Below are 22,480 nucleotides of genomic sequence, written 5' to 3' on the forward strand. Positions count from 1 at the left end.
CTGACAGTTTCTTAAAAAACAAAAGATACAACTACCATACAACCAGACGTTTGCACTCCTGGGCATTTAGCCTAGAGAAATGGATACTTATGTTGACACAAAAATGTGTACACAAATGTTTGTTGCAGCTTTATCTGTAACAGCCCAACACTGAAGACAACCTGGGCCTTCCTTAACAGTTGGTTAAGCAAACTGTGACACATCATGGACTACTACCAAGAGTTACAAAGAAATGAACTATTAATACCTGCAACAATCCAGATGAATCTCCCATTATGCTGAGTGGAAAAGAGCGAATCCCAAAGTGTTACGTACTGTATGATCCCGTTGATATAACATTCGTGAAAATGGCAAAATTGAAGAAATGGAGAAAGATTAATGGTTGCCAGGGATTAAAGAGGTGGTAGAAGCGGGAGGGAAGTCTATGTGGCTGTAAACTGGTAATATAAAGGCTCCCTGAGGTGATGGAAATGTGCCGTATCTTGACTGTTTCAATGTTAATATACTAGTTATGGTATTGTACTATAGTTTAGAGAGATATTACCATTGGGGGAACCTCGGTAAAAGGTTATAGACTCTCTCTGTATTATTTCTTATAGCTACATGGGAATCTACAGTTATTTCAAAATAAAAAAATTAATTAAAAGAAAGAAAAGATGGAGGCAAGGTCAGGGAAACAAGTATGGCCGTTTGTCAGTTACGGCACGGCCTCAGAATTGACATCATCATGGCCAGTGATCTGACTACTACAGAATCCTCAGCTTCATGGATTTGTTCACCGTACTCTGCCAAGTGCTGCAGACATCCTCAAGTTTCAGTGCCAAGAACTGGAGAAAAAAGGATGTTTATGTCAATCAAAGAGCACTTGGAGCTTTCTGGTGGTCATTCAAGGCTTCACCGCATCAGGTAGCCTTTTAATATAGTATTTTTGACCATCAAAACAGACTGGTGGTCACAGGAGGTGTTTTGTTTCATTTCCTCTGAGACATGTGAACTAATTTTTAACTTCAGCACTGGTTTCCTGAAGAGCTGCTGGTGTTCATAAGATTCAGTGCTGCTGAACACAGGTGAGCAGCTTTACATTCTCGGGGCAGAGGGGGTGTGGGGGGAACACTTTTGGCTCCACAGGGGAGAATTTTCTGTAGAACTATGAAAACTTCTGCTCTATCTATCAGAGTCTTTACGTTCTGTTCAGTTTAGTTGTTCTACCTATTATGGCCAGAGTTCTGTTAGAGCTTAGTCACAGCTCAACCAAATAATAGCTAAGCACTGCTTTGTATTTAGAAACTTTTTGATGTTTCCAGTATTATTTGCCGATCTTTGAGAATTTTCCCCAAACTCTGAATATGGATTTAGATAAGATTGGGGTCAATTTTCCAGAATCCTCCATTATCTAAATTTTTATGTTAACATTACACCAAATTGTAGTTACGTCTTTGCGAATCTCCATATCATTGTATTTTATCTATATTAGGCCACAAATTGTCCTATTTTGGGTGGTTGTTGGTTTTTTGTTGCTGTTGTTGGTTTTTACCATCTTGTAATGCTCTCTACCTTTGGCCTCTTGGTTCTCCTCTTCCTAACGGTTCGTGACCAGCTTTGCCGCTGGTCACGGCAGAGGCTGGAGAAGGCAGAAGTGGCACCTCTTCTTATTCAGTGATTTGATACCTGTGTCTAATACCAAGTGCATATACATTACATGCTCTCCCGCTTATCATACAGTTCCACGTTTGCTAACCCTTACTGTAAGAAAATATGACAGGCAGTGTCTGTCTTGCCTGGGGCTTACAAGACAGGTGATAAAAATAAGAGGGGGAAATTACAGATTGTGCTTCTGATACAAAGTAGCTAGGGTACCATGTAGAAGACGGGACCATATTACAGAGGGGTTGTCCAGCAGGACGTCTCAAGGTGGCAGCCTCTAAGCTGGACCTGTGGGGTGAGAAGCAGCCACCATTTCTAGCCAAGGTGGCTGGGCCTTCTAGGCTGAGGGAGCAGCAGGCGTAAATGGGTGCAGCTTAGCCCCCTGGAGGGAGTAGTTCAGGGAAAGCCAGTGTGACTGGAGCCTAAAGTGGGGGGCACGATATTAGATATGATACTGGAGTCAGGGGTCCAGCCACACAGGGTCTCCACAGGCCTTAGTAAGGGGCTGAAATACTATGCTGAAGGGTGTTTAACTAGGACAGTAACCATGTCTGGTTTATATTTTTAGCAAAATTTTCTGACTATTGGTAGATGATGGATTTTTGGGTAAGCAAGAGTGGAAGCAGGGTGACTAGTTAGGGGAGGCAACAGTCCCGATGAATAGTAACAAGGGCTCCATTTGGGGGTGGGCAGTGAAAATGAAAGATTCAGCCAGACAGATTTGGAATATATGTTGGAGACAGAATCAACTGGGTGCACTTTTTTCTCAACCCTGAATACAAATGCAACCAATACCATAGACTTGGTGGCTTAAACAACAGAAATGTATTTCCTTATAGTTCTGGAGGCTGGAAATCCAAGATCAGGTACCAGTATGGTGAGGTTCTAGTGAGAGCTCTCTTCCTGGCTTGCAGATGGCTGTCTTCTCACTGTATGTTCACGTGGCATTTCCTAACTGCGTGAATGTGGGGAGAGAGAAAGAAATCTCTCTCCCTCCTCAAACAAGCCCACCAAACCTACTGGATTAGAATCTTACCCTTATGACCTCATAAGCCTTAATTACATCCTAAAAGCTCTATCTCCAAATACAGTCGTATTGGCAGTGAGGGCTTCCATGTACGAAGGTGTCAGCAGGGAGAGGGGGAGACACAGTTCTTCCACTGCAATGACTAGCAGTACTGAGTGCTGCCACCTTGTATGAGTTTTCACCACAATTTTTAGAAAACCACCTACAAGATCATTCCCATAATAACATTTAGGTATATTCAAGATCATTATTAATATGAAAAATTTGTTTTTTCTTTTTCCAGAAAGAGACAACAATTGAAAAGAAATAGCCTCCTGTGATATCTCTTCTCTGTCATGCCTCATCCTTGATGGAGGATTGTGTTATGCCCTAAATCAGTCTGTGCAAATTAATAAGCTGAGTTTAGCACCTAGTTTTTCCACTTAGCCATAAAAAGGGGCGGGGGGACTGAAGTTCCCTTTTACCTCAGTTCATCTTCAGACTTCAGTTGAAAACTCATCTTTAGGTTGATGCTATAGAAATCAACACAAATGGAATAAATAGTTGACTAACTGCTACCTATGTATTTGGTCAGAATAAGTAAATTTTAGCTTGTATGTAATAATAAGCGTAAATGTTTATTTCTTGCCAAAGAAATTATATTCCTCCAGTTGTGTGGGATGTTAATATTCAGTGAAAATTACTGAGATTTTTGTCATTTTCTTTTGTACTACATACATTAGAAACTTCTGTTCTCAAGAATTAAACTCAGATGAAACCTTCACTATCACTTGATATTCATTAGAATGCTTATTAGTAAGTTATTTTTCAAGTAAAATTATTACTTTTGTTTTTTAGAACAGGATCTGCTTTATAAATATTAAGATATTAATACTAGTAGAGGCCCCTGAAGAATTTACAAATGGGAAGGGACTGTACCTCGTCCACTGTCTTTAGACATCACTATGCTCATATTTAGTTATTGAAGAATACAGAAACAGTGAAAAATGAATTTTATTTAGATAAAAGATGACGATTACTATTAACTTATCAGTGAGATGACACTTATAGAATATACCACAACCCCTCCTCCTAAGCATCTAAGGCAACACCCCAGTGTTAGAATAGGAGAAATCTCCCTAGAATCCTATAAATTTCACAAACCATTGGGGCTTACCCCCTAGTATAAGGCTGAGGTAAAGGAAAGGAGAGGGGGATCCACAGTAAGGGATACACAATAGAAATGAAAACTGCAGCCCTCCTCTCCCTTCTCCTCAAGTCAGTTTACATTAGGTTCGTTCTTTCTAACTTCCACTGAGAAAATCTCACTGAGTTGTGACTGAGTGTGAAGAAACACAGTGAGACCCTAGGAGAATCCACTGTAGTATAAAGCTTTGTTGTGATACAGTTTGAACATTTCCAAGCTAGCATCTAGCTTTGTTGGTGTAATATCATGAGATTTATCATCTCACTCCACAAATAAAAGAATAATCCCATCAGAAAGCCTGGTGGCTCTGGGGGAAGAGATGAAGCTCAGGATAGGAAAGAGGAGGAGGGTTCAGGGAGCTACAGGTCAACACCCATGGAGGCCAAGTGGTTACGAGCACAGGCTCATGAGTTAGGTTGTCTGAGTTCAAACCCTGTTTCTGTTGCTTTTGGCAACAGAAAACTGTGAGTTTCCTCATCTGTAAAATGGGGCTAATAAAGACTACCTGATGTAGTTTACAATTAAATGAAATAATGTTTATAAAATATTTAGAACAGTGCTTGGCATATGGTAAGTGCTCAGTGTTACAGGAGAGTCAAAACTATGCTCTGGACTTTTGGATAACTCCTTGGTTTGGTTTCAAGGGAGTGGATAATCTTGGCACTGTATTTCACTAAGAAGAGAATTATTCAAATGACTTTTTCCAGGTCAGTGTATTTGGAAGTTTCTGCACAGTACTTTGGGTGTCAATACACATAGATATCTATATCAGAAAAAAAAATCTATAAAATCCAGCAGATATGTGTCTATCTTTCCCATTGGCCATATAGTTTTAGCTTGATAATGCCTTTAGAATTACTATGTAGAAAAATAATTTTATCTGATAATTGTGTTTCAAATACACAGACATAGGGGAAAATGTTGAAATTAACTGACTACATAATTGCAAAGAAATAAAGCCATACTATAAAAACACAACTCAGGAAGAGAGAAGAGAGTCCAGTTCCTTCTTTTTAAACTATCCCTCCTCCATTATGGAAAAAGCGCTAAGGTGCTGATGACCAGCCCATTTGCCCTCTCAGAATTCTCAGTCTATCTCTTTCTTGCTTGAGCTGTTATATATATATATATATATATATATATATATAAATAAATAAATTATTATTATTATTATTTTTTGGCTGCGTTGGGTCTTCATTGCTGCGCCCGGGCTTTCTCTAGTTGCAGCGCTACTCTTTGCTGCGGTGTGTGGGCTTATCATTGTGGTGGCTTCTCTTGTTGCGGAGCACGGGGTCTAGGCGCACGGGCTTCAGTAGTTGTGGCACGCAGCTCAGTAGTTGTGGCACGCAGGCTCAGTAGTTGTGGTGCACGGGCTTAGTTGCTACGTGGCATGTGGGATCTTCCCAGACCAGGGCTCGAACCTGTGTCCCCTGCATTGGCAGGCAGAGTTTTAACCCCTGCACCACCAGGGAAGTCCCAAGCTGTTATATTTTGTGTGCCAACAAGTCCTTTCTGTTTTACTGAAATGCTTTCTACTAACTTCATGTTATATAAAGGAATGGAAAACTATAATTAGGGGTTTGTGTTCTACATGTGCTTTACTTTGTCATTACCTGAATACAAGCTTTGCCTTTAGAATATGGATAATAATTTAACAATAATTACTTACCTGTTTAAATTTTTTTAATTTATAGCAATTTTTCTTGCTTCATTTTTGCAGTCTGTAACTATAACAGTAACAAATTCAGACACAGTGAATGATGTTATCAACATGTCACTTTCAAAGCTAGGAATAACTGTAAGTTACCTGCAAGTTATTTTTAGTTAAAAACCAGCTTTGATTTTTGAGATTCGTGTGTTTGTGCGTGTGTGTATGATGTACCTACCATCATAAGACAGCTAATTATTACAGATATGTAAGTCATATTTGGTGCCCCTAAGTTCAGAAGTTTAAGGCAGCAAAGCTATGTTATTAGCCTATACATGAGTGTTGTATTTCCATTTTAAATTCTGTGTGAATTGTAAGTCATAGCATAATGAAATCGGGCTATAATTTTAGAGTGCTATGAAAACATGCACTTTACTGTATACATTATATACCTAGACAATAAAATATAAGATTCTAAAGACTTTCTCCTCTATTGGACCTTGCTTTCTGTATCTTCTTTCCTGATTCCTCCCATCCCATCCCCATTTACCCTGATTGCCATCTGAGGACTCAATCTCAGCATGAGAAATCCTAAATGTATCTTTTGTTGTAAATTTGACATAAAGACCACCTGGCTAGAAGCTACATCCCCTTGTTGCAGGTCCTGAGAATGAGATAGCTAATGCCTCTTGTGAACTGGTAAAGAAGACAAGTTCTGAATAAAACCATGGATCTGGGGGGCATTTGTGTGCACATCACTTTCATCTTGTTTTGCTTTCAAGTGTCTGTTCTTTATGTTTTGATAGGACTGTTATGGCTTGTTGAAAATTTTTTGGTGAAAGACATGGCTATGTTTGGGGATGAGGGTGCATAAGGGAAAAGAGAGGGCAAGGGGCATTCAGATGGACAGAACTGAAGAAAGCACTTGTAAAGCATGGTTCCCTATATAAAATTATATATAAATATATAAAATGTATATATATAAGTAGATATATATGTGAATATATATATTTATAAATATGAAAATGTCTTGATATTGTGATATGACATAATGACAATATTTGTATTTAAGTTTTGTCTGACTCAATGGTATAATAAAGCCCCTTAAAAACTCAGGTCAGCCAGAATTTGGTATAAGAAATCAATGATTTCTGTAAAAATTGAATTTACTAATACATTTTAAATAAAATTGAATTTATATGCACTGAGTAAAGCACCCCTCTGCACTGACTTCTAACCTATTTGATATATATGTCCTGAATAAGAATTAAATCTTAGAAGAGAGTGGTTTTAGGGATAAGGTTGGTGAGATTAATGTTAGAGCTCATTTTATTTCATTTTGTAATTTTCCTTTGCTTAAAGTGATCAATCTCACCAGACAAGAAAAAATTTCTATTTTAATGAAGAATTGGGGTTATATGCCTATACACGTATTCCTGATTTAAGGGATTCCAACATAGTTTTTCCAATCTTTACCGTAAAAGAAAAGATTTTGGGCTTCCCTGGTGGCGCAGTGGTTGAGAGTCCGCCTGCCGATGCAGGGGACACGGGTTTGTGCCCCGGTCTGGGAAGATCCCACATGCCGTGGAGTGGCTGGGCCCGTGAGCCATGGCCGCTGAGCCTGCGCGTCGGGAGCCTGTGCTCCGCAACGGGAGAGGCCACAACAGTGAGAGGCCCGCGTACCGCAAGAAAAAAGAACAAAGAAAAGATTTTTATTAGCTCTCACTTCTTATTTGCAATACAGTTTTGAGCAGATTTAGCCGTGTGTGTGTGTGAGTGTGTGTGTGTGTGTGTGTGTGTGTCTGTGTGTCTGTGAGACTGCTTCCATACCAGGACCCTGCCTCCTTTCACAGCAAGGCCATGATTTCTAATCAGGAGTCAAGGGCAAGCATACATAGTACCTATCACCAACTCTATTTCAAACATTTCCTCTCCTCTTTAATTCAGCAGTCTTTATAATTTAGAGTTTCAAATGGGATATCCAGTATTCCTAGGCAGTGATTCTGCTGGGAGTTAATTGTTTTCTGCATCTGACTTAATCTCTAGGTTAGAGTCCTTGTCCCTTCTTTCCCTTGAGTGGCGCTTGTCTACATCAAAGCAAGTGGGCTGAATTTACTCTGCCATCTACTCAAGGCCTCTTGGGCATTTGTCTCCTTTTGCTCATGGTTGCTGAGCTAATGATGCCTTTCTTTTTTAATATTTATTTATTGATTTGCCTGCACTGGGTCTTAGTTACGGCACGTGGGATCTTTGGTGCAGCATGAGGGATCTTTAGTTGCAGCACGCGGGATCTTTTCAGTTGCGGCATGTGGGAATCTTACTTGCAGCATGCAGGCTCTTAGTTGCAGCATGTGGGATCCAGTTCCCTGTCTAGGGATCGAACCTGGGCCCCCTGCATTAGAAGCACAGAGTGCTAACCACTGGACCACCAGGGAAGTCCCTAATGATGCCTTTCAAGTTTTAATTTGCTCAGAAATAGTCATGGCAGAGTATGTGACTCTCTGGACAACATGCTTGCCTGGGCAGGGACATTTGAAGGCAAAAGCCAACAGTCTCCAAGGAGTCTGTTGAAGAATTTTAGCAGCAGAGACAGCAGAGACAGCAGAAAGCAGGACTCCTCCAGCGTGAAGAAGCATTACCATGATTTTTTTATGCCATGGGCCGCCCACAAAGTGAGGGGCTGATTGCATGTGGTTCCATAGATCCCCACCCTTTATCAAAAAGGACAAGAATCTCAGACGGTCCATTGGAGGCTGTGAGAGGTACAGGGGTTACTGAAATCAGCACTATTAACTCAAAAAATTGTAGCCACCCCTATGGACCAAATAGCATTTATACTAGCCCAAATTCTTTTTTTTGGAAGTACAGAAATGCTAAGGAAATGTGTTCTTCAAGTACCTACTGGGAAGATTTGCTGTGACACATAGTTCTTTTTGTCTCCAAGGGCTCTGAGAAAGATTACCAGCTGTGGGTCAGTTCTGGCAAGAAAGAGGCCTCATACCTACTCACTGGTTAAGTGTCAGGGAAAACCTAAGATGGGGGTGATTGGGTTCAAAATTGTGACCCTAAAGTCTCAAAGTAATGGTTGATCAGTCTTAAGCTTAAATACCCTTAAAAGTGAAAATACCATGCAATATTTATTCATGGATTTATTAAATAATTCCAAGCACATACTCTATCCCAAGCACTAATAACATCTTTTCATTCAGCAATTGGTCTAGTTGGGGAGAGAAATGTGAATTTTTCTTCTTTGCTTTTCTTCACTTGACAAACAGAGTTATCTTGAAGACATTTATTTACTTACTCTTTACTTACTTACTTAGGTATGAAAGCAACACAAAACTGGAATTTCTTTTTCTCATACATTATTTTTCATATTCCAGTCTTGAAGTCCTCTGTTCCATTTCCTAACTACTAAATAGTCTCCATTTTGTGAGAATCTTCTAAAATCCAGCCATGCCTCTGAACCCGAGTACATTTATTTAATACCTGCTCTGTGCCCACAACTTTTCTCAGCATCATAAAGAAAATGAGATAATCACACTCAGACTCTTCAAGTCTTCACTGACTAAACCACCTGTACTTTGCTGTTTCTCAAGCTGAGTTTACCAGCATTGCTCTTGAGGTTTTTGATAAACAGATTACACCTTTCCTAAAATAGTTACTGTAGCAAGTTAGCTAGAAATAATAATACATACTCTTGGATTAGCAAATCTGTTCAGTGTAGTCAGTGAAAAAAGAGGGATTAAAACAAGGGAAAGGGGCTTCCCTGGTGGTGCAGTAGTTGAGAGTCCGCCTGCCAATGCAGGGGACACGGGTTCGTGCCCCGGTCCGGGAAGATCCCACATGCCGTGGAGCGGCTGGGCCCGTGAGCCATGGCCACTGAGCCTGCGCGTCTGGAGCCTGTGCTCCGCAACAGGAGAGGCCACAATAGTGAGAGGCCCGCGTACCGCAAAAAAAAAAACAAACAAAAAAAAAACACAAGAGAAAGGACAAAATCTGTAGCAGAACTTGCAATATAGTAAAGGTGACAATGATTTCTGCTAGAAATCTTAGAGCATTCCCTCTTACATGCAATATCTTTTTTTCTTTTTTAATCGTGCAATAATCCTGTGAGGCTATTACTCTTTCAAGTGATCTGAAGAACGTTTTCAAGTGATCTGGAAAATCCAATCAACTGAGTTTTTTCTACGATATGTATAGTCCCAGTCTTAGAATACACTGAGTCACCAAGTACATAGCTGAGGACAAAATCCCCTCACCCATTTCATGTGTTTTTCTTTTTTAATGTTGACATCTTTGTAAGAGTCAGTCAGCAATAAAGTGAAAAAAATTGAATAAATATATTTATTTTAATAAAATGCATTAGTTTAAACAAAACCACATAGATGACAACTTTTAGGCTTCAAACAGCTTCACTCACCATGGCTGGCTCTAAGGACTTCTAAGAGGCTGTCATTCATGATGATACCTTAGCAGTCATTCTGAATGCATTTAACATGCTCTCAATTCACAATTATGGATTAGCTCCTGGTTATCCTGGTGATTTAGTTGTATTTTATTGCTGCCATGGAAGTTTCTTTTGCTTTAAAGGATGTAAGTCGCTGTGATTCTTGTTCTGAACAAAGCACTGACATTGCATTTATGCCAGATGAAAAGCAAAAGCAAGAGCTCCCCAAGTTACATTCAATAATAAATCAGGGGACTTCCCTGGTGGTACAGTGGTTAAGAATCTGCCTGCTAATGCAGGGGACATGAGTTCGAGCCCTGGTCTGGGAAGATCCCACATGCCACGGAGCAACTAAGCCCGTGCGCCACAACTACTGAGCTTGTGCTCTAGAGCCTACGAGCCACAACTACTGAAGACCATGTGCCTAGAGCCGGTGGTCTGCAACAAGAGAAGCCACCACAATGAGAAGCCCACGCACCGCAACGAAGAGTAGCCCCTGCTCGCCACAGCAATGAAGACACAACGCAGCCAAAAATAAATAAATAATAATAATAATAAATCAGAAATGAAAGAAAAGGAACTTTCATTCTATTCTTAAAAAATGAAATCCATGTCACAGCACAGGGTCTTTGAGAGTTCTATGGTGAGGAAGCAATTTAAAGCCTGAAAGAGTAAAACAAATCACTTGGCAGCTAACTCCCCATGATTTCTAGTGTGGTTTTCCACTCCGTAAACACTGTTTTGCGCTTCGCTTCTGGGTTTCCACCACCATGCAGCCTTGCCTCTGATCACTGCCTCGCAGGACCCCCCTCAGAGGGAAGGCAGCAGTGGGAGGCAAACATAAAGGCAAACAACCCCACTGCTCTGGAATAGCTATGGCTATTGAACTGACAAAAGGAGATGAAAAATCTGTTGGTTAAACTGACATGTGAGAGAACAGTGATCATAGCAATTTTTAACATATATAGTCCAATTATTTTTAAAATATTAAGCACCAGCGTTTATTAATATACTTACTTTTATCCTTATGAGTCTATGTGAGGGTAAGCATTTCAAAGGAGGACTGTAAGGCAAGTACTTTGCCTAAGATGTACAACCTAGTGAGTGTCAAGGCAGAAACTAGAAGGCCTTCAATATTCTCAGATGGAAACATAATGAAAGTCAACATTGTGCAATGCACTGATGGATATATACAATCCAAGCCAAGCAATGTGTCTAAAAACATTTTTCTCTACTCTTTTGCTTGGGCACCTGCTTTCTGTAGGGTGTCCCCCATGACAGTGCACATCATGCTCACTCAGGAGGCACAGCCTTCTCTACCCAGAAGGCCCAGAAGAACGGCAGCCACACCAGTGTGGTGCACTTACTCACGGTAAGGTAGGTTTGATCGCGCCCATCACCATCCGCAGAATCTACATTTAGATTTTTCTCCACACAGGGCATGAACATCCCTATGGAATTAAGATGAGCCACTTCCAGCTACTGTGCTCCTGCAGCGCGGACTGGACGACTCCACCTCTCCTTCCGCCCTTCAGGAGGCCTGCCTCCTGAAGCAGGAGTCCCAAGAGATTCAAGCCCGGTGAAACCCAAGCACTCAGCCAGGATCCAAGCCAGGAATCAGTGGGGAAAGGTAAGCCCCTTCCCTTCCTGCAAGTGTCTTCTCTTGGCTTTTGTCTCTACTGCTGAAAGCAAACTCATGACATACAGCGTATTCTCCATGTAGGGGTGCGGGGGGGGGGGGCGGTATAGGCAGGCACCAACACCCACCCAGAATCAAGCTCAGAGAAACCCCAAAGGTCTGAAATCAAGACCCAACTCACTTCTAGGAAAGTTGTTTTTTGTTTTTTTTTTTTTAATTTCTCTAGGTAGACATCTCCCTTCTCTGTATCCCCAGAGCACTCCCCACATATAATTATGTCTGTACACATCTGTGTGTCTTATTAGAACATGAGCTTCTTATGGCCTCGGAACACATCTTCCCCATCCTAGGGTTTTGCCTAGCACCTCATGCCCACAGGAGGTGGTTAGATGACTGTATGGCTTAGATAAGACCTGGAATCTGTTCTGGGCTTAGGCTGAAATGGCCTTGGGGGTTCTGGTTAGAACTGAACTCTCAGTTCTACCCCCAGAGCAACCTCACTTTCCACGTATGCTTCAGACCCAGGTGGCGACTGGAACTGGACTGAATATTTTCGGTTGGGGTTTTTTAAAGTCTTCCCTCTTGCAATTTTTTTTCCCCTACCATTCCAATATTGTCCCATCACTATTTCTTTCTCTGAATAAAATGTGTTATTCATTTGGGAAGTATTGGGGCCAGCATAGAATTTCTACTTAAAGTATTTTTATTGTTATGATTATTATTCTATAAGCACAAAGTTTCAAAAATTTTATTTTTTCATATTCAAACCCTAATTTGAGCATGAGGAAACACTAACCTAAATCTTATCAGGACTGTTTAAGAAAGATGAGGTTACAACGTTAGCTTGTTTAATAGTCCCCATATTTTTTCATGGCTATAGCATATACTTTTAATGGTCAAAGAGGCAACATGAACTCTAATATCAAACAATGTACGTTATGAAAGGTCCAACTAAGCCTGAAACTATCTTTGAGAAAGTACAGGACTCAATGTCTATTTTGCTTTCTGTCTATGCTCATGGAGTAGATGGATATATAGCTTTGTAGCAAGGGAAAAAGCACTCTTTTTAAGAGCATTCTTATTAAAGCTGAACAATGAATGAATACATTTGGAATATCGTTTTAGAAATAATACAATCAGCTTAAGAGTAGGGAAACCAGGTTGCACAAAACAACTCAACCTATATAAACATGTATCTTAAACATTTGTACATGTTAATGTAGAAGAATCTCCTCCTGGATTTAAGAATGTATTTGCTTTCTTCATTCTCTCCTTTTAAAATGATGGAGGTATGCATGTCAGGGCAGGAAGAGCCTAAGGTAGAGTGGTGGCATTCCTTCATGACTGCATATCTTCTGGAGGCTGCAAAATCAAACGGAGAATGGGAGTGGGGTCTGCTTTGGGGGGAGGAGACCGATGTCTAGGCTGCCGTAGGCCCTCTGAGGGGGGAAATTACCTTCATCAAGGCTGCTATGGGCCATGTCTGTGTTGAATAGTACATTACACTATGTAGTCCAATGAGGTGTAGGTAGCATCATTTTTGTTAAATTTGAGAAATCAAAGCTCAAAGAGTTTTAAGTAACCTAGCCAACTAAGTGGCAGAACAGGAGCCTGCTGGTTCTCTCATCCAGCACAAGTGTTTCGCCCACATGAGTGGACACGGTGACGCACTCACTATGTCTCAGAAAAGACAAGTGGATGGGCGTTTAAGGATATTTGGTAAAATGTTGCTCGTCTGTTTATTTTTCTACAACTTGGCTCCTCTGTTGACTTTTTTTAGTTGGTTATTTAAGCAGGTTTTTTAAGCAAATGTTAAACAGGTTACTTAAGCAAATATCAGGAAAAGATTCATAGCTAGGCAGTAGAAACCTTGAACTTAGCTTTTCATTGCTGATCACTTTTTTCTGAAAAGCCGTTTGTCAGCAATCCTTTGACAGGGGCTGTTGGGTAGTTAAAAATCATCTCTGGGTAGCTGGGCAGGGTGTTACAGGAAGATGGCCACGTGGCATCTTACCATATAGCCAGCATTTAATGACTACTTCCCAAGGACCCTGACTGCAGAAAGTCATCTATGGAGCTGCCTGAGGGTTGTGGCCTACCAGAGGAGAGGTCCAGAGGATGGCTGAAAAGTGGGGTCAGGCAGGATGTGTCATGAAGGGCAGATCCTTTTGATGGGAGAAAAGTTGACCACGGTCGGGTACTCAGAAAGCCAAACAGGAAATCTAAGAGTGGGAAGAAGCCTACTACAAAAGTAAATGATTACCAAACTCTGCTTGATTTGAATACCAAATCTTTTTGGCTTTTTAAATGAGATTTGACACCTGAATCCACTGATAATACTTAACATCAGGAAACTTGTATAATACAGGTTAAGTGACTCATGACACAGTGCAGAGGCAGTAGATAGCACTGTCTGGGGAATACTGTCCCTTGGAGAATCAGCCCTGAGTCTAATCAAGCCTCTAGGTTTAACTACTGGTTTGCAGGATATGGTGAAGAAGAATACATTAACACCACAGGATGCAATTAGCCAATTTCAGAATGTGGGAAATTATACAAGAAATGACTCAGTTTCTCTCTCTTCCAGCCACTGCAATGAACATGCTGTAAAAAGTAAGTGGTGGGAGTCAGGTTAAATGAACTAAACTACTATTAGTAATAATCTTTCTTCTTCCTTAGATTCAGGCCAGAAGACAGTTAAGAGGAGTTCAGTCAAAAACTGGGCCTTGGGCTTCCCTGGTGGCGCAGTGGTTGAGAGTCCACCTGCCGATGCAGGGGACGCAGGTTCGTGCCCCGGTCCGGGAAGATCCCACATGCACGGAGCGGCTGGGCCCGTGAGCCACGGCCGCTGAGCCTGCGCGTCCAGAGCCTGTTGCTCCGCAACAGGAGAGGCCACGACAGTGAGAGGCCCGTGTACCGGGAAAAAAAAAAAAAAAAAACAACTGGGCCTTTTGGCGGAGCTCCAGCACTCGTGAGGACAACCAGTGCCCAGCTCCACCACCCACAAAGCCAAATCAGCTCTTCGGAGCTTCTCTCGAGGACGTGTGAGATAATGACCGCTCGCCCGCCCCAGTTCTGCTAGGTCTCATCTGGGTCTTCTGTAGCCCTCCTGAGGAGGGGAGCTCTGAGAGCACAAGTGCTCTCATCCAACTCTATCCTCAAGCGGAGAAGTCATTAGACAGCCCCTGGCTTTGACTGAGTTTTGTTAGTATTACTTCGAAGAATAAGATCTGATTTAGGTACTGCAGAGTCATGAGGCAAATACAACAGGAAAAGATACTCTTGTCCATTCCACTGGTTTCAGCAAAGACCCACCTGCACCTGCTCAGATCAGTGAAAATGGGCTCTGTGGGTATGAATCTGAGAGTCCACCTCATCCTCATATTCTCTCATCTCCTTTCTTGAACTCCACACTCAGTCTCAAGTCTCCTTCAGCTGAGTTTACTCAATCTTATGACTCAAAATATCTCACATAGATTTCATTTGTAATTCAGTGCTTAAGCATAAAGACTCATCCCCTGGCAAGTATGAGTCATTTAATCCTGACAGACTGCATCAGAAGAAAGTCAGAGTTTGACCTGTGTTATATCAAATTAGCATACTGAATTGTCAGCGCTCTCCAAGCACTATACCACATGCAGGGAATCTTATGCTATATGTGAAGAAATTTATCACACTTTTGATAGTTACATGCTAGCTACTACCCCAGTCCTTGCACTTTTCACAGCAAATTTAGGGGGTAACTATGATTATCATCTTCCCCACTTCATAAATGAAAAACAAAAAAGCCTCAGTAAAGTCTGTGCTGTGCCCGACGTCATACAGCAGATGAGCGGCGTAACAGATTCCAGATTCCTTGGATTACCTGACTCCAATATCTGTTACCTCTCTACTCTGTAAGCAGAGGGCATGAAGACAAAACAAAAGGAAATGAAAGACAGATGAGAAGGGAATATGATCAGAGAAGGAGGAGAGGGGTTTTGAGCCTGTCTTAAAAGAGGGGAGGAAATACAGGAAGTAGAAATGGGGTATACAGTCACTGAAAGGAGAATAAACAAATGGGAACTTAGTATGGCAAAAAGATTTCTACACTTAGTAAAGAGCATCTATAATAGGGAATAATGAGAAAGGAACAGTGAAGGAGGAGAGGGTGATTCTACAAAGGCCTCAAAGCAGAGAAGTTTGATTTAACAGTGTAAATTTACTAAAAAGGAAAATCTGATTAAACAAGTGTTTAAAATGTTTCAGTGTATGAATGTAAAATGGATTGTTGGGTAGAAAATATATTTGGAAACACTGAAAAAAAATTTCAAATGGACTTCAGTCCTTCCAGCTCTAGCACTGTACCCTCATACACCCCAGCTCTGTCAAAAAGGGGGCAAGCTTGTGCTCCGGGCTTGCAGATAGGAAATGCCACATAGTTTTCTTCCCTATAGCATATGCTTTCCTTTATCAATCAAAAAGGGCCTCTCACAGAAGGCATCTTCAGAAAATCAGCCAGTATAAAATCATGCAGAGCCCTAAAGGAGAAACTAAACTCTGGGGACAAAGTGAACTTGGATGATGAATCCGTTCTTATGGTAGCATCCATCTTAAAGGTAGGGAACGTTCTAGCATTATCCACACGCAGAGTAACTCTGAAGCTATATGACTGGTCCTTCATCATGACTGCCCAAGAACCGTAATAGGCATAATATAAAAACACTTGACAAAGTCAAAATTGAAGGAAGCTACTTTGGGTGTTAAAAGCCCCACAATGTTAGATATACTTTCCTTTTTCATCACACAACACCCTCCCCATCTTCATTCCTGAACACTCCATGCAAAAGAATAAAAATAATAAATTTCAAAACACACACACAGAGTGTTTACCAAAACAAGCTTCCTGCTTTTGATGACTTCCTCGCCACCTTCCTAATGAAGGCAAAGTTCATATTAAAAAAAATTCATATTAAGCTTTTGGAAATAGTGACACAAGTTTACCACAGTAAGTAAACATCTGCCTTACAATGAATCAAAAAATGCTCAGTGAGGACACCTGATCCCTTCATCATCCTTCCTTCCCCTGTCTCTTAATGCCTTTTACTTTAAAATTAGTGTAGGGATGACTCCACCCTTTGTTCCTCCTTTTTCCTCCTTTTACCACCTTCGGCATCCTTTGTTGATATTTGTAGTTTAACCCACCACCCGTGGTTATAGTTACATGGTAACCAGCTCCTACCACATGCCTCTTCTTATAAATCTGACTTCTAAAGTGGGTGCAGCAGTCAAAATCAGTTTGGAATTCTGAAAATTCAATAGATTTATACAAAAATAGATTGAGTCTGAAATGATACAGCTAAATCACAAGTGTCTAGTTACATTTCTACCAGGGGAATAACAGAACAGAAAAATTTAATCAATCCATGTTAGTACTTGTTAGCAGCTCTGAACAAAAATATGTTAATGTAGTAATGACTGTAAACAGGTTATTAAAATTATCTTAGAAACTCAGTAACATCTGGTCTTTCCTTGTCCCCTATTAATGTTTGATTGTAATTCGACTATATGATAAATAGCAACAGTTCAGAAATGACTTAGAGTTGACCCCTACTACACTAGCACCATAATAACGCACACTAGGTATGCAAATAGCAAGATGAGTATTGCCCTCCGTAGGGTGCACACATGGAACTGACGTGATTTTCTAGCAAAAGTTAGTAGGCTCTTGCCTATTTCCATGTTATAAGCACAGACTAGCAAGAGGGTAGCTACTCACAGCTACAGTTCTTAGACATTCACAACGTTTTCTCTTCCTAAAGTTGACTGATCTTGGTGGGGAATCAAACTTTGCAACCTTGGCTTTGATAATACCATGTGTCAAACTAACCAGAGAGTTGGTCTAAATCAGAAATGAATATATCATCAGTACCACATTGAGTTTGCCATTAAACTATCTATAAACAGAGGTCCAACAGCAGATACCCCTGGCATATTCTGCACATGTCATGTTCTGGCTTAACCACACTCAGCCTCACCAATGGACTCTACAGAACAGGGTCCAGGAAAGAGAAGAGACACACACTCCAAATGCATGTAGTTTGGTACACATGAGGCAAAGGCCCTGCTGCACCCTCCCAGACTCCCAGAACCAGCCAAAGCTGGAGTGCTTCCTCTCTCCACGTATATTGGGGCCACTCCTTAGGGAACAGTGAAAAACCTAATGATCGTGAGTGGGTATTGTATACCAATAACACAGTAAAGGTACGAGAGGACAGAGACTTTGTCCATTGTCTCCACTGCTCTGTTCCCAGGACTCAAAAGAGTGCCTGGCACAAACAGCAGCTCAATAAAAGTAACACTTACTGGATTATAATCATGACAGTTGCCTAGAAGCATCTCCTGAGCAACCTACTATTAAGAGAAGTCAGGCTACATATTAAGACCAGTGGAAGCAAGGTGTGCTTTTGAAACTAGCAAGGCAATGCACTAATTTCCCCTCAGTCTTACACAGAAGATTATGACTTCATAAATTTTAATAGGCCCAATTCTATGATATTAAGACTTGTTCATCAGCCCTCTAAAGTTATGAATTTTCCAGGCCTCCACTTAGGAAGCTTGCATTTGCATATCTCTAGCCCTGATACTCAGAAGTTGCAATATATCCAAATTTTCAATTTCCTTTTTTGGGAGGATGTGTTCCATTCAAGGAGTTGTAAGGGGTAACATGTAGTTACCCACTGGGGATTTTGATATATTTCTAACACCTACTGCTTAAAAGTCTGCAGAACTGAACTTTTATATAGTTAAAAAAAGGAAGACTGAAGCTATCATTAGAGTAGTTTTTTTCCCAAGGAGCATACATACATACCTCAAGTCAGAAAGCCCAGTTCTCTCTTAATATGTGTGCAAGAGCATGTTGGAGGTGTGTTTTTTGGTTATTTTTTTGTTTCAGAACTTTTTTTGCTTGAATTAAGAGCAAACATTGTGTCTAAAGTACAAGCAAAATGGGTATGTCCATTTCTTTTCAAGAAACTAATAGGATTTAGGATTTAGGATGAGTCACCAGACCTTGTCAGTTTGTACTAGTGTGCTAACATGAGTAGGTTCCAGGTGACAGAAGGGGCTTTAGCGTCATTCTCACTACAGCCCAGAGTCTACTTTTATGCTTCTAATTTTACGCTTCTAATTTTAGTTAGAGAAAATCCAAGCAATGCTTCTGGATGTGCAAGTCAGTGGATAACCAGAGCCAAGCTCTGTGTGGATCACAGTTTGTGTAGTTGAGAAGGAAGTGGGGACTGAACTGAATTTTCCAACTAAATGTTTTCTCTGTAATTTCTCCAACATATTTATCATAAAAATAATATATATTTTTTATCTGTGTAAGGATTTTCTTCGAAATATCCACAGGAGTGTATTTTCAGCCAGTCTCTATGATAATGGCTTGGTGTTATTGATCAAGGGAATGAGGAGGAGAAAATAACTGCAACCCAGAGGTAATGATGCAATACTCTTAGGAAAATATTAGCTTATAATTTACAGCTTTGTCCACTAAAATAATGACCAATGTCAGAGGGTTTCACTTGATCATACCCAGGAAGCCAGTTTAAAAATAGATGCATGCCTTACTGTTGATATTGAATTCGTGTTTTTCTCCTCATCTTATTAATATGGAATCCTTGACCATTTTACACCTTCTGAATACATGAAACTGCTGGAGATGAAATCCATTGGTCTAAAAAGAGATGCTAAAGGATCACTCTGCCAGTGGTATGATCTTAACTTTGTCAAACACATAACTAACCAGAGAAGTTCTTACCTGGTTCAGGAATTAAGTTCAATGAAACATTTTTGTATGCATTCATTCCTGGAACTCTGAGAGTGGACTGTGTACATGGTATACAAAGAAGTACTCCGTTCTCTTTGTCTTTCCACTTCCTAAGCAAAATGACTTGCTTGGTTTAGAAGTACATTTTTCTGTCTTTAGTCTTTTAGACCAGCTGCTAAAAGCAACGTAGTTCTCTTGTGATACCTTTTTGGAGTGTTACGCAACATTCCTCATCCAATCAGATGACAGTTTACACTTTATCAGTGTGTACAGCCCCAAGCATTCTTTGCCCGTCTAATTCTGGCAGCTCAGAATTAGAAAACAACTTCACAAAAAAGGTAATGAGATCTCTCATTTTTATGCCTTGTGGGGCAGAGTCCCCACATTGAACCTGAAGTTTGCGGTATTAACTCTGATGGACCAGTTTTTTAAAGTGCGCGTTTTAATTGCATTCCCCTGGAGTGGCAGAGTCCTACTCTGGTGGGGTATGGGAAGGTGGGTTGTTAAGCTGGAAATTAAGAGCAGCTGAGTCACTTCTCCTTTCTCATCCAGGAGACTAAAGAATAGAGAGATGAGAGTAGGATGATATGATAGAAAAGAACCTTGGGCTTTGGAGTCTGAGAGCCAAGGTTCAGCTCTCAGCCTAATCACTAAGGGATGTGTAAACTTGGGCAAGGTTTCCAAGCCACGGTTTCATCACTGCACAGTGATGACAACACCTAGCTGCTCTGGTCACTGCTGGCACATCCTAGGTGGCTTGGGCAATATGAGCACCCATGGCTCCACACATACTGGCCTCGCTCTGCCAGTTGTGGCTCATTCAGAAAATTAATTGGCTACTATTTTGCCTCCACTGCAGGATGAAGAAACTAGTAAAAGATTTCAGAACATCCTAATAGAGCCACAACATGCCTAATAAGAACACAGCTCTTCCCCAAGCTTACCCAGAGCAAGCATGAGGCAAGGCGACGCAGTCAGAAAAACACATCACATGTTTTCTCTCCAGCTGCTTCCTTCCACAGAAATCTCTGCTTCCCACATTTCAGATATTTCTTAAGTGAATTTCACAAGTTTTTGTGTATTGGATACTTTATAAATTTTAATAAGATGTTATAATAAATTATATCTCAATAAAACTGGAAAAGTTCTTAAATAAAAATAAATAAAATTTAATAAGAGAATATACATCTTTGCCCCAAATATCCTATGTGGGTTACTTGAAAATTATCCTAGTTTTAAAGATGTAACCATCATTACAAAAATGTTAGCTACTTAAATTAGGCCACAAATTATAATTTTAGCCCACTGATTAAAAGACTTTTAAAATCTGTGCCCAAAGTACTCTTGAAAGTATCAGTTATTTCGTAGAGAAAACTAGTGTGTGTGTGTGTGTGTGTGTGTGTGTGTATATACTTATTTATTTATTTTAATCAAGTCTGAATTTTTCTCAGAATTATTCTGCATTTTTGTTAGAGCCAAGATTCACATATGAAATGTGATTTATAACTATGCCATAAAATAACACCCTGTTTTTTGCCCTTTTGTGTTACAGATTTCTTTTGTACAGTTTCTCACTGAAAACTGCCTCAAGATATTTGGAGAAGATATCACTTCCCTCTTTGAAGATAGCTCAATGATTTGTAATAACAGTGATATCACTGATAACAGTGAGAAGCTGCAGGTACTGTGAATACTTAATTGGCTTTGATGACAAAGACAGCAAGGCTACCAGGGGGTCATGGGAGGTCCTTAGACTGTGCTGTCCTGGAGCCCAAAGCACATCCCAAGGGCAATGATTTCCATCTGCTCCAGGTCAGGGGAGGTTTCACACTGTTGTGAAACCAAGGAAAGGATAAGACAGGTCTGACTTCAAGAAGTTGCTAGTACAGCATTAGAAGACATCATGGTATATTACAGCATTTGAGAATTTTTTCAAACAAAACTTTAAATGGGATTCATATATATCACATGTGCTCTGGCTGAAACTAGAGTGAGGGGCCCAGAGCACTGCCTGGTTTATTCCCCTCTCTCTCCTTTTTCTGGTCAGTGGTCCCTGAGGCACCACAGGTTCCCAGTGCCTTTGAAATAGGTTGAAAAGAACCAGCATCATTGAGAAAACAAGGACTTAATGTCAAACAGCCTTTCCAGACTATAACCTCATGTGCCTCTATTTACCAACTGCATTAAGTTCGGCCAGTTATTCTAGCTCAGTTTCAGTTTCTTCATCTCTAAAATGTGAATAAAAATAATGTCTAAATCTAAGGATTGTTGTAAAGATTAAATAAGATAATGGATGTAAAATAAATTTGTAAAAAAGCAATTAATAGGGCTAGTAGAAGTTCCCAAGAGATTAGAGCGAGTACTGTTTGAGCCTATCTAATCAAGCTAACTGGTAGCAGTCCATTTTATAAGGCAGCATTTAGATTCAGAACCTGAGGACATGTATCATGAGTCCCTTCATATTTTTAACATTTCTTGGTTTTATGACATTTACCTCATTGCTCTGAGGAAATCTTTAGGAAAATCCATTTAATCAGGAATTTAGATGAGCCTAATATCTGAGAATATGCTTATACTAAGACAACTTTGTTTTTTATTTCATCGGTGACAACAAAACAACCTCTTGAATCCAAGCCAGTGAGAGTGATAGTGATTTACAAAAAGGCACAACTGCAGGATGATGCCAAGGCCCCACCTAGCACGGGTCCACCCAGCTACCTGTCTACAATTTTCTAAGTCACTGAAGATTAGAATCTCCATAGTCACACCTGACCCTTCCTTTTTCTTTATTTCCTATAATATCTCACTCGAGAACTCTTTTTACCCAACATTTGCATGATTTTGTTGAGTCTGGATTAAATCCTCAGATCTTATCGAGAAATAAATTAATTTCCTGGCAGAAGAATGAACATGAGGCACCTTAAACCAAGAAAACCACTTTAGATCACTGAATGAAAAATAAGACCTTCCAAGGTCCCAGCTCATCCCATTTGACTTTTTCTTTTTCTTGATTCCATATATGCCTGTTTGAGAAAATCTACCCACAATGTATCTCTTCTATCTTCTATTTCTACCATAT

General features: G+C 40.4%; 1 protein-coding gene and 1 pseudogene across 4 annotated transcripts in view; both read left to right on the plus strand.

Moving 5' to 3' along the window:
* MAD2L1 (mitotic arrest deficient 2 like 1) overlaps nucleotides 1–4,965 on the plus strand; it is a 25,350-nt gene extending 20,385 nt beyond the window's left edge. For all 4 annotated transcript variants that reach the window (XR_016393212.1, XR_016393209.1, XR_016393211.1 and 1 more), the window contains 2 exons: nucleotides 1,012–1,067; nucleotides 2,955–4,965. The gene's annotated coding sequence lies outside the window, so the exon portion shown is untranslated. The remainder of the gene's footprint in view (nucleotides 1–1,011; nucleotides 1,068–2,954) is intronic.
* Nucleotides 683–22,152, plus strand: LOC115801938 (rho GTPase-activating protein 20-like; annotated as a pseudogene).
* The last annotated feature ends 328 nt before the right edge of the window (nucleotides 22,153–22,480 follow it).

The sequence above is a fragment of the Delphinapterus leucas genome, chromosome 5 (assembly GCF_059928025.1).
Source record: "Delphinapterus leucas isolate spDelLeu-1000000601 "Yukka" chromosome 5, BTC_Dleu_Yukka2, whole genome shotgun sequence".
In the NCBI taxonomy this organism is placed as follows: Eukaryota; Metazoa; Chordata; class Mammalia; order Artiodactyla; family Monodontidae; genus Delphinapterus; species Delphinapterus leucas.